This window comes from Felis catus, chromosome D3, assembly GCF_018350175.1.
Source record: "Felis catus isolate Fca126 chromosome D3, F.catus_Fca126_mat1.0, whole genome shotgun sequence".
NCBI classification, from domain to species: domain Eukaryota; kingdom Metazoa; phylum Chordata; class Mammalia; order Carnivora; family Felidae; genus Felis; species Felis catus.
In genome coordinates, this window is record NC_058379.1 from 85732120 (window position 1) to 85744246 (window position 12127).

The window sequence follows — 12127 nt, forward strand, 5'->3', positions numbered from 1 at the left end:
CACGTGATATTAAATCAACAAGCTTGTATAAATATTGATCAAGATTCGTCTAAATTTAAGCTTGTGTATTTTGACTTGGGGTTTAGACTATATAAGAGATGCTTATCATATCAAGATCATTTCTCTTGTTTCCTATAATTCCAGCCTGGGCACATGAATCTCATGTATATATGTATAGACGAGAGTTAACAATAATGATTCTGTTTTCTATCAATTCTTTATCTCTAATTCTGACTTTTCAAATTTATTTTGAGAGCCAACCCGAACTAGAGAAATAAAAACATTAGATTGCTTTGACTGTCCCTTAGAATTAAATATAGCTGGAAATTTTATTTCAGCATTGCTATGTTATTTTATATTTAATTTTTTGGGTGTTGGGTACAAGGCATATGACCAATCACAAGCACTAACCTATCCAATAGGCAATGTTTCCTCTGGCTGACTACAGAGCTCAAGGTTACTTGCTAGGGCAGGGCTGGGAGGCTGGCTGGGTTTTTGGTTTTTTTTTTTTTTTTTTTTAACTATTACTATTTTTATTCAATATATTTAAAGTAAAAAAAAAAAAAAAAAAACAGGTCACCCATTTCTCCCTTCCCCCAGCCCCCACCTCTTGCAACTACCAATCTGTTCTCTGTATCTATGAGTTTGGGTTTTCTTTTTTTAAAAAAAATCAGTAAATACTTAAGATTTTTATCCAAATTCATCTTACTTTTGCTTCTTCATTTATCAGAATTTTTCTGCTAAGCTAATCTTTGGTAACTATTAAATTTTTAATTGGACAAATACCACAAGTCGAGGAAAAGTTTAAATCAAAGTGTACAGAAGCACCTGGGTGTCTCAGTCACTTAAACGTCCGACTCAATTTCCGCTCAGGTCATGATCTCACCGTTCATAAATTCAAGCTCTGGGTCAGGCTCTGTGCTGGCAGTACAGAGCCTACTTGTGATTCTCTCTTCCTCCCTCTCTACCCCTCCCCTTCTCACCGTCTCTCTCTCAAAATAAATCACCTTAAAAAATAAGCCAAAGTATACAATTTAACAAATGAACACACAGAGAGCACCATTATCACAGGACCCCAATCAAGAAGTGGATACAGCTTTCATGCTGGATTACAGCTTCTTCCCACAGAATCCAACCACTAAGTTGCATTCACTCTCCTAACCTTTCTAGAAATCGCTTGCTTGCTTTTTCTTTTATTTTCATCACTTAAGTATGCATCCCCAACCATTCATTTTTGTCTTCTTTGAACTTCATATAAACATGAATGAAACGGTCTATATTCCTTTGAGTATTTCTTCTGCTCAATATTTCTATGAGATTTATCCAGTATGGCATGTTGCTGTAATTCTTTTATTTAGCTTGCTATATAGCATCCCAGTATATGACTCTATCAGTATTTATGTCTTCTACATTTCATTTGCTCTGTTTGGGGCTTGGAAGTAATTATGCTATGAGAGTTCTTGTGCAGGTTCCCTTGGTACATATATGCTCAAGTTGCTATCATATAAACACCAAGGAGGGAAATCACACAGTCAGTCATACGAGTATTTGAGTATCTGACATTGGTAAGTAAGATCAAACCGTTCTCCAACTCATGAGACTTCCCGTAGTTCTCATCTGCACAAAGTCTAGCAACCATTTTAACATGAGTCATGCTGGTATTTGTGTGGTGCTCTCTCATTATGGTTTATTTTTATTTCCTAGTTTACTAATGGCATCAATCACATTTTTATATATTTTATATATTTATTGGGCATTTCATTCTATTTTGAAATGTAATTTCAAGGCTTTTGCCTACTTTTCTCATGTCCCATATCACTTTCTTATTGGTATGTATGAGATTATTTTCTAAATTGTATTACCAATCACACACATCTTCTCCTCTATAGCTTTGACTTTTGCCTCTGTTAGTGGTGATTTTTCATAAGGAGAAGTTTTAACTTGGATATCATAAAAAGTATCAACCTTTTAAAAATAAATGAATAAAGATTAAAAAAGAATTACTTTGAGAATCTAAAGCCTTGAGAATATTTTCTTATATTATCTTTTAAGAGGTTTACTGTTGCTTATTCAAATGTAGGTCTGCAATTCAAAAGGAGTTTAAACAGGTGTATGGTAAGAAGCAAAGTTTGGGTTATTTTCCCAGGAAAATAAACAACTATAATAGTACAATTTATTGAAAAGACAATGTGACAGTGGCACTTTTGTCACAAACACATGCACACACACTGCACACCACCCCCCCACACACACACACCAATGACTTTCCGGGACCTCTGTTATTCTGCTTGATTGCTTCTTCCTCACACAACTACCATATTTTTATCATGAAATAGGAAACTTGCTAAAGGCATATGGATCTCATTTAGGAAGTTACATTCTTATCCTACTTTGTTCTAAATTCTGTTAGGTATGTCAATTGGATTTGATCAAATGCCCTTCTTCATATATTAAGGTCTTTATGGTTCTTCTCCTTAAATCTCTGAATGTAATGAATTGATTTAATGATTCCTAGAACGGTAATCCAACCTTGTCTACGTGGAACAAATGGCTTGTTATGATGTATTACTCTTGCCACATATTGTTGAAATTGATGAATTTTTAAAATATTAACTTATTTCTTCCTATTATTTCAAACTTACAGATAACTTGCAGGAACAGTAAAAGAAACTCTCACGTATGTATTAACAAAATTCATCATTTCTATTTTGTCCATTCTCTCATGTACATGTTCTATATATGCACATACACATGCTGTATATATACACATACACACACTATATACACACAAATACAAACATGTAATATGGATACTAAATGTTCATTTGTTATCAAATGAATAAATTGGAAGCATCATGCCTCTTTTCATATATATATATTGACTGAATTAAAAAGGACTAAAAAGTGACTCTGCAAGTTAATATTGGGACAACTGAGGAATTTAAATATGGACTGTGGATTACATAATAATTGTCTCAATGTTTCTAAAACTGATAACTGCACTGTGGTCATGGCAGAGAATGTCCTTGTTCTTGTGAGAAATACATTCTCTGCCATGACCATCCATGACCACAGCTTTTTTTTTCCCCCCGGCTCAAGATCCAATTCACATCCAATATTGCATTTAGTTGACTTTTCTGTATAGTTTCTTTTACTATAGAACAGTTCCTAAGTCTCTCTTTGTGCTTGTTGACTTTTTTTTTTTTTTTTGGATTATAGGAGAGCTATATATAAAGTATCCCAAAATGTAAATCAGGATTCCACTTTCTTGACAGAATTCGTCTGAATCGACAGTGTCTCCTTTTTAGTGTATAATGTCTGGAGGTACGTGATATCAATTTCTCCCAATATTGGTGATGATAGGTTTTGATAATTTGTTAGAGTGTTTCCTGCCAGTTGTTTTATCGTTAAAAGTACTATTTTTTAATTTTAATTAAAAACTAGTATCTGGGAAGATATCTGAGTCTCTAGTAAATCATTTGTTCTATGTATTGTCATCATTTATTCCATCCTTCCATCTACAGTAGTTGGATTCTACTATAAGGAGGGTTTTTTTTCTTCTTTTTTCCTTTCATTGGTCATAAGGTAGATATATTTTAAGTTTTCTCAAATACTGAAAAGTTATTTTTACAAGTGATAGGACCATTTTGTACTTCCTCTGGCAACGTATAAGAGCTGCACTTGCCGCAGATTCTTACCAAATTTGATGTTACAATTTTTCATCTTAGCCCTTTCAGAAAGTGGTTGAAAGTGATATTTCATCAGATATGTATGTTTGCTATTAGACTTGCCTATTGATTTGTTAATCATGAGCATTGCCATTTCCAATTGTAATATTTTCAGTTCTCTTGCCATTGTGCAATAGCTCAATGGTATCTAGATTTTTGCCGAAATTTTAAAATTGGAGATCTGTTATCATCCATAAGCATAAGAAACTTAATTATTGTATAGTGGAAGGAAATTCCACCATTTTGGATCCTTTTGACTCTGTGTTCTTAGTCTGTTGTGTACGTGCATTATCTCTTATGATGGACAATGCATCACAAAAATTAGAGACAATTTGAAGCTTAAGGTCAGAGTCTTTTTCCTACTTCAGAATATCTATTAAACTATTTTATTGGATATATTATTTTACTCAGTTTATTTTACACTCATAAGAAAAGTATACAAAGCTATGGTAATCAAAATAGTTGGCATAAAAACAGACACACAGATCAGTTAAAGAAGAATACAGCCCCCAAATAAACCACATAGAGTCAATTAATTTATGCAAAGGAGTCACACGTATACAATGGGAAAAGGACAATCTCTTCAACCAATGGTGCTGAGAAAACTGGACAGCCATGTGCAAAAGAATAAAACTGGACCACTATTTTACCCTGTACACAAAAATTAACTCAAAATAGATTAAATATTTTAATGTAAGACCTGAAACCATAAAGCTCCCAGAAGAAGATATGGGTAGGTGAAAGCATCTTGACATTGGTCTTGGGGATGATTTTTTAAATTTGACCCCAAAAGGAGAGGCAACAAAAACGAGCAAGTGGGGCTTTAAATGGAAACCTAAATCCTTCTTCATAGCAAAGGAAACTAACAACAAAATTAAGAGGTAACCTATCAAATAGAAGAAAATATTTGCAAATCATATATCTAATAAGGGGTTAATATCCAAACACATAAAGTACTCACAAAACTCAGTAACAACAACAAAAAAAACCCAATATGCTTAAAAAATGGGCAGAAGACCTAAACAGACATTTTCCAAAGATATACAGATACCCAACAGGTATGAGAAAAGATGCTCAACATCATTGATCATCAGGGAAATACAAAGCAAACCTACAATGAAACCTCACACCTGTTAGAATGGCGATTATCCACAAGACAAGAAATAAGTGGCCAGGTATGGAGAAAGTGGCCAGGGTATGGAAACCCTTGCACACTGTCGGGAGGAATGTAAATTGGCACAGCCACTATGAAAAATAGTATGGAGGCTCATCACAAAATGAAAAATGGAATTACTATATGATCTAATAATTCCACTACTGGGTATTTTTTCACCCAAAGAAAGTGAAAACACTAATTGGAAAAGATATATACACCCCCATGTCCACTGCAACATTATGACAAAAGCCAAGATATGGAAACAATCTAAGTGACAAACAATGGATGAATGGATAAAGAAAATACGGTATATATACACTATGGAATATCACCTAGCCACAAAGAAGAATTAAATCTTGACATCTGTAACAACATGGATGGAATTGAGAGCATTGCACTTAGTGAAATAAGTCAGAAAATGAAAAATGTGATTTGGTCTCATTTATATGTGAAATCTAAAAACAAAACAAAATGCCAACCTCATAGATACAGACAACAGACTGGTGGTTGCCAGAAGCAGGGGTAAAGGGTGAGGAAAAAAGGGGTCAAGAGGTACAACTTCCAAGTAGAAAATAAGTCATATGCAGCATGGCAACCCAAGTTAATAATACGGCATTGCATATTTGAAAGTTGTTAAGAGAATAGATCTTAAAAGTTCTTATCGCAAGAAAAAAATATTTCTGTGACTAGTACGGTGATAGATGTTAAGTAGATTTACTGTGGTAATCGTTCCCAGTACATACACATCTTGAATCATTATTCTGTACACCTGAAATGTCATGTCAATTATACCTCAAAACATAGAGAGAGTGCTATTAATCAGTAGTTGTCTAGGTGCAGTGTTATGGTTGGAAATGCTATGATTTCATAGATTGCCATACCACAGAGGGGCTGAAACAAACTCATTCCAAACCTTAGAGTAGAAGGAACCTATTTTACTTGAGTTTGATTTCATCAAAAGATGGAGCAATGAAAGGCCATAATGGTAGTAGTAATGTGATAGTGAACATGCAATAGTTTCATGTTCATCTAGGCCATTAATATTTTATTGGGCTGAATTTGAGTTTATTTAGAATTTTCCAAAGATTGTTCTTTTGGGTCATTTCTCTCTCAACTAAGAATATCAGGAGGAGAGTTAGTCTCTGCTGTTCATTTTACCTTCTCCAACTCAGTCTTGTATATATATATATATATACATACATACATACACATACATACAGTTTTTGCAAAGGTTGTATATATTCTAATGTGACCATGTACAAACGACACATTGGAGTATCGTGTTTCAGACGTATATTCAGATGTGCCCTTTTGGAATCAGAGTAGGACCAAATGACCGCTCTTCTGCCAAACTTGCTAACTCAATCCGTACACATGGTCCCTCAGCAGAGTCTAAAGTTTTTTGCAAAGACGCACAGTCCACTCCTCCTGTCTGGAGTAGTCTGAAATTAAAGCTTCAAGAATCAGAATGGAAGAAGAAATGAACAGCAGTGGACAGAAATAATAGAGAAAATGACTCACGCTCATGGGTACCTAGTAGAGTAGATGTGCACAGCTTCCCTTTGTGCATGGACGTGTCGCCTCCTTCAGACAAGGCAGGTGCCTGAGATAGGATTTAAGGGCACCAGGAAGCCGGGTGTAGCCCAAAGTTTATCAATTATGAATTCTTCAGGTTAATAATTCTCTTGTAAACGATATCCACCAAATGTATTAATCTCATGACTTCCTTTTTAAAACAAAGTGAAATCAGCTGGGGAGGCATGGGGACTTGGGGCTGGGGGTAAAGAGCAGGAGAGAACGAACAGTCTTGGAGCCCTGGGCATGTCAGAGGAGAGCAGATGTGCACAGGAGCCCATAGGAGGGGCTCTGTGGAACAGTGACTACAAGACTGTCAGGAGAGAAAGCCCACTGAAAAGCAAAGAGGAGGAAGACAGAAAGGAAATTAGCAACAGTAAAAGCCGGGAGTTACCTAATGAGAAATACGGTCTACAAAACAGGCCCTCCCAGAGATCGAAATGGAAAGCCTAACCATTAGAATCAGTATACAGACTCACTTAACATGAATATCTTAATAAATTTTGAGTGAAAATGTGAAAAGGTGTAGATAGTGACGAAAACTATCTTCAAGTATGGTGATTTTGGTAAAAGGGAAGTACAGCCATCATTTTCTGGAAGCCCAGATCAATACTCCTCACCTGTCGCACTATTTCTGGCCGACTTTGGGGGTGCGGACTCACACATCGGTTTGTCTGAAAGAACCTGCAGCTAGGGGGTCAGAGGGTCAAAACATAGGACTGCATTGAGCCTTTATTTAGGCCCTACAAGCACATTTCCGATTCCTAAAATTAAAAGGCGAGGAGGTGCCTAATTAATGTCATTAGGTCTAGTTCTTGGAGCTGTTAAAACAAAAGCTACTTGTGTGTTTGTAAAGAGAACAAATTGTGTTCTGCTATGAACTGAATTATGAACTGAAAAAGGTAACAGTAATTTTTTTTAAAGGTTGAGAGAGTCTTGAAGAAAATCACTTGTTTCAAACAGACACCTAAATACCAACTGTACTTCAAAAGGCAGGGGGAGCCCCAAAGGTACATTCCTTGTCCAGTCTGAAAAGAGTTGTAATCGGGGGGGGGGGGGTGGTGGTGGTGGGAAAAATGGGTGATGGGCATTGAGGAGGGCACCTGTTGGGATGAGCAGTGGGTGTTGTATGTAAGCGATGAACCACGGGAATCTACCCTCAAAACCAAGAGCACACTGTATACACTATATGTTAGCTAACTTGACAATAAATTATATTAAATAAGTAAAAAATAAAAATGAAAATAGTTGTAACCAAGGGGATTCCAACGCATAGTATTATCATTTAAAAAGCTTTCTTCGCTAATGAAATGAATTTGGCTCCTGCTTTTCTGTCAGATGCTGTGTTCCGTGTTTTCCTGACAACTCCATTTATAAGGCTGAATATGAATAAAGAGCCCCAATATCCAAAACCCATGGAAACAGTCCTGACATCTGACTACAGATTAAAACAAACTTTGGTGAAAACACTTTGGAAAAAGACTCGATAATGGAATGTACCATGTAAGGACTGAAATGACAAAGCTTCTCTTTTTTCTTTTTCAAAATAGATTTTTTTTTTCTGCAACTATTGGCATATCATAGAAGGCTTTGATTATTCTTTATGTGAAAGTGGTTTTTGTGTTTACTCTAAGAACTCCTCTCTCAGTTGTTTCACTGACTTTTACCATTAAGTTGAAATTTTCGAGGTTCTTCTAGAAGAGCTGGAACTATTTTTAGTTCAGGAAAGAGACAATGAAAGATAATTATACCTTACTCTGAAAATGGCTAATGCAGGCAAGGTAGTTTTCATGGGTAGATTTCTATTCCTAGGGTGGAACACATGTAGGATGAGCCTGAGCACAAGTTTATAAAAATGTGAGTTACAGAGACATATGGGGGCCCACACTCCCTATCATGGTGGCATTTCTCTATTTAGAGGCATGATATCAGATGAAAAGGAATACCATTCCCTCAATGACAACAAACTTCTGCATCACATTTAAACTAAACATGATCATTAGTTATAAAGAAAAAAGTGATCTTTCATATATAAGAATTTCATCTGCACATGTCATCAGACTTAGTCATTTTTAACGAGAAATGGAAATACATACATTTTACACACTTTTAACTAGTGTTTGGTGTACATTTGTGCACCCCTATACATTATTCATGGTAGAAGTGCTTTCCCCCAGGTTTTATCCAAGGATCGAACTGACCGGATAGACAAGCAGCTTCTTTAATCTCTAATCGGAAGCAATGCCAAGATGAAGAGTTTTCATGGGCCTCATGATGCCCTCCCCAAGTGTGGAAGAAAACAAAATAAAACAAGGGCAGAGATGCAGCCTCAGTAGAAAGGCATAGGGGCTCTCTCCAAACTAGCCACTGCTCTTCAGCACCAAAGATTCCCTGTGAATACCTGGAAGTCACACGAAGGGCCAGAACACTTACTGTGTCTGTCGGGAGAAAAGTGAGACAGGAGGGGAATAACTACCCAGAGCCAACAGCATCAGTAACAAATAATGGCAGAAAGGAGCGGAGAGATGTGATTAGAGAAGGAAATTATTTTACGTCTAAAATACTAAGCAAACCAAAAAACAGAATCAGAAAGCAACTCATCTCAGTGCCAAAAAAAAAAAAAAAAAAGAGAGAGAGAGAGAGAGAAAGTGTGCTATGCATATGCCTATAGAAATTGACAAGTACATTAAAGCCATACATTTGAAATTACATTACAGTTAGGATTTGAAAAGGTGGTGCTAGCATCATCAGGTAGGGAGGCAAGGGACATGAAAAGGTACCCATGCATCCTGTTTATCAATTATTTAGCAATCCCATAGGTAGTCCTTACGATGTACCAAGGACTACTTTAAGTGCCCTGCAAATATGAACTCATTTTAATGTACACGGCAAAATCTGTGAGCAAGCTACTATTTTTTTTTAATTTTTTATTGTTTATTTATTTTTGAGACAGAGACAGAGCACGAGCCCCGGAGGGGCAGAGAGAGGGAGGCACAGAATCTGAAATAGGCTCCAGGCTCTGAGCTGTCAGCACAGAGCCCGATGAGGGGCCCGAACCCACGAACTATGAGATCATGACCTGAGCCGAAGTCAGACGCTTAACCGACCGAGCCACCCAGGCGCCCCAGCAAGCTACTATTATCTTGCATGCTTTGCAAGTAAGCAAACTGAGGCATATAGATATATATAATAAGCACCACGAGACCACAAGCTAGTGAGCAGCACAGATAAGTTTTGAAATTAGACGCTGGTGAGACTGTCCATGGTCTTACCTCCTGCCAGGCTACTTCTACCCAGTCACTTGATAAAATGTGCCAGGTTATAGCTTTACTTGCTCTTTTAAGAATGAACAAATAAAAAAGAAAAGCTGATGGGGAATTTTAACTACGTTTTCTTACTTCGTTACCAGAAGACACCCATACCTACAATAGGCTAGTATGTTAATGACAGAAGTTTACAGAGCTAGAAATAGCAAGTCTAAGATTTATATTTAGTGAGTTAGGTTGCTTTTTTCTCCCCTTTTTTACACTGTAGAGTTAACTGATTTCATTGCCTTAAAAACAAAAATATTCCACGTGGGAAAATAAGTTACTGTCTTAAAATATAAAAGAAAAGCTCTCTGGAGCAAAGAATTTTAAATAGAACATTTAAATAAATCTGAGCGAAAGCAATGCCATACACAAACACACAGAAAAGTATTGACGAATTTCAAAATAACAGATGCAAATCTACTAAACATTAGGAAATTGTATCTAGCTATACACTGAAATAATGTGGCTTGGACATAGAGGGCTTATTCAAGGAACACATGCATAATTCAATTAAAAAGTACTAGACTACACTGAGGGGCACCTGGGTGGCTCAGTAGGGTAAGCATCTGATTCTTGGTTTGGCTCAAGTCATGATCTCATGGTTTCGTGAGTCTGAGCACAGATCCTGCTTGGGATTCTCTCTTTCCCTCTCTCTTCGCCCTTCCCCCACTAGTGCTATCTCTGTCTCTCTCAAATAAATAAGTAAAGAAATAAAGAAATAACTTTAAAAAATACCAGACTACATTGAGAATGAAGGAGAAAAACATAACCAACTCAACAAATGCTCTAGCCACACAAAATTGGTAAAGTTCATGTTTTTGGAAGGGAGGGCACTTAACAATGTAGGAATAGGCCAGAATTATCAAGGACAGACAAAGATGTAGGTCTGTCAAAGGATTTTCCCAAAACATAAATGTTTTCTACCAAATCAACTAAAAATAGACAAACCTGTACAACTTCAGACAAAAACATGAAAAGGCTTTTTACAGGTGAAAAAAACGGAAGTGGGGCACTTACATAAAAAACAAATGTCCAACCCCACTAGCAACTAAAGGAAATACAAACCAAAACAGCAAGTAAATGCTGTAACTCATTTACCAGCTGACAAAATTTTTAAAACTGGATAATATAAAATTTCAGAGGAAATGTAAAACAGAAACACTCACCCACTGCAGCTGGAGATGGAAAATGGAACATAACCGCCGTGAAAAACATTTTTGGCATCACGTAGTGTAGTTGAATAAACTTTCAGCACAGTGGGTCTCAAAGTGGTGCACGTCGTCGGAGTCACCTGGTGATATTTAAAGCGAAGGCCTGGCTCCACCCCCAGCCAGTCTAATTTAATTGATTCCGAGTGAGAGCTGGGTGTTGGGAGTTTTAGAAGCTCCCCAGGTGATTCTATAGTGCAATTATGGGGGCGCCCGGGTGGCTTCAGCTCAGGTCATGATCTCGCGGTTTGTTGAGTTCAAGCCCCACGTGGGGCTCTGTGCCGACAGCTCAGAGCCTGGAGCCTGTTTCAGATTCTGCATCTCTGTCTCTCTGTCTCTCTGTCTCTGTTTCTCTTTCTCCCCCTCCCCCACTTGCGCTTTCTCTCTCGCTCGCTCAAAAAATGAATGAACATGAAAAAAATTTTAAGTATAAACCTCCGCTGATTTCATAATTTTAACTTATTGCCCTAAACTCAGTTTTCCTCTTTGTATACAGACTGATCTCTTAGTGAAAATAATTTGTGTAGCTTATCCAAAAGCTGTCTACCATTTTATTCATAGAATGAGCATGAATTCCTTTGTGTAATATTTTGTATTATTCATTCATGATATTAGAGCTCACTTCTGTACAAACAATGAATCATGGATTTCAATTTTGAAACAATATTAATCATTAATGGGATCTAAATCTGTCTACTTTATGGGCACGCACAGATTTCTACAAGATAAAAATGTTACATGCAGCAAAAATAAGCCAAATAAATCTATTTCAGAAACATAAAATGTGTTCTTTATTCTTTAGAAATTATATCAGATTTTAATTATGATTACTTCCATAATCAGTGTTATTAACAACTGCATAGAAGCGTATATATTTATTTATTTCCTAAATAATAGAGCCCCATCTCTTTCCTAAGAACATTCAAAGCCCTTTCCCAACTTAGCCTGAATTCTCTTTCATAGTATTCTCTTCTATTCCCCTTCTCCATTTATTTTGTGCTCTGGATATGTTGGCCTCATCTGGAGTCCTTAAGGATTAACATATTTTTAGGCCTTTGTTTCTTTTTGTGGCAGTGATCTCTACCCTGAACCACCTAATGTTGAAATTCCTCCTTCTTTCTCCACCTCAATGCCATTTTTGTCTACCAG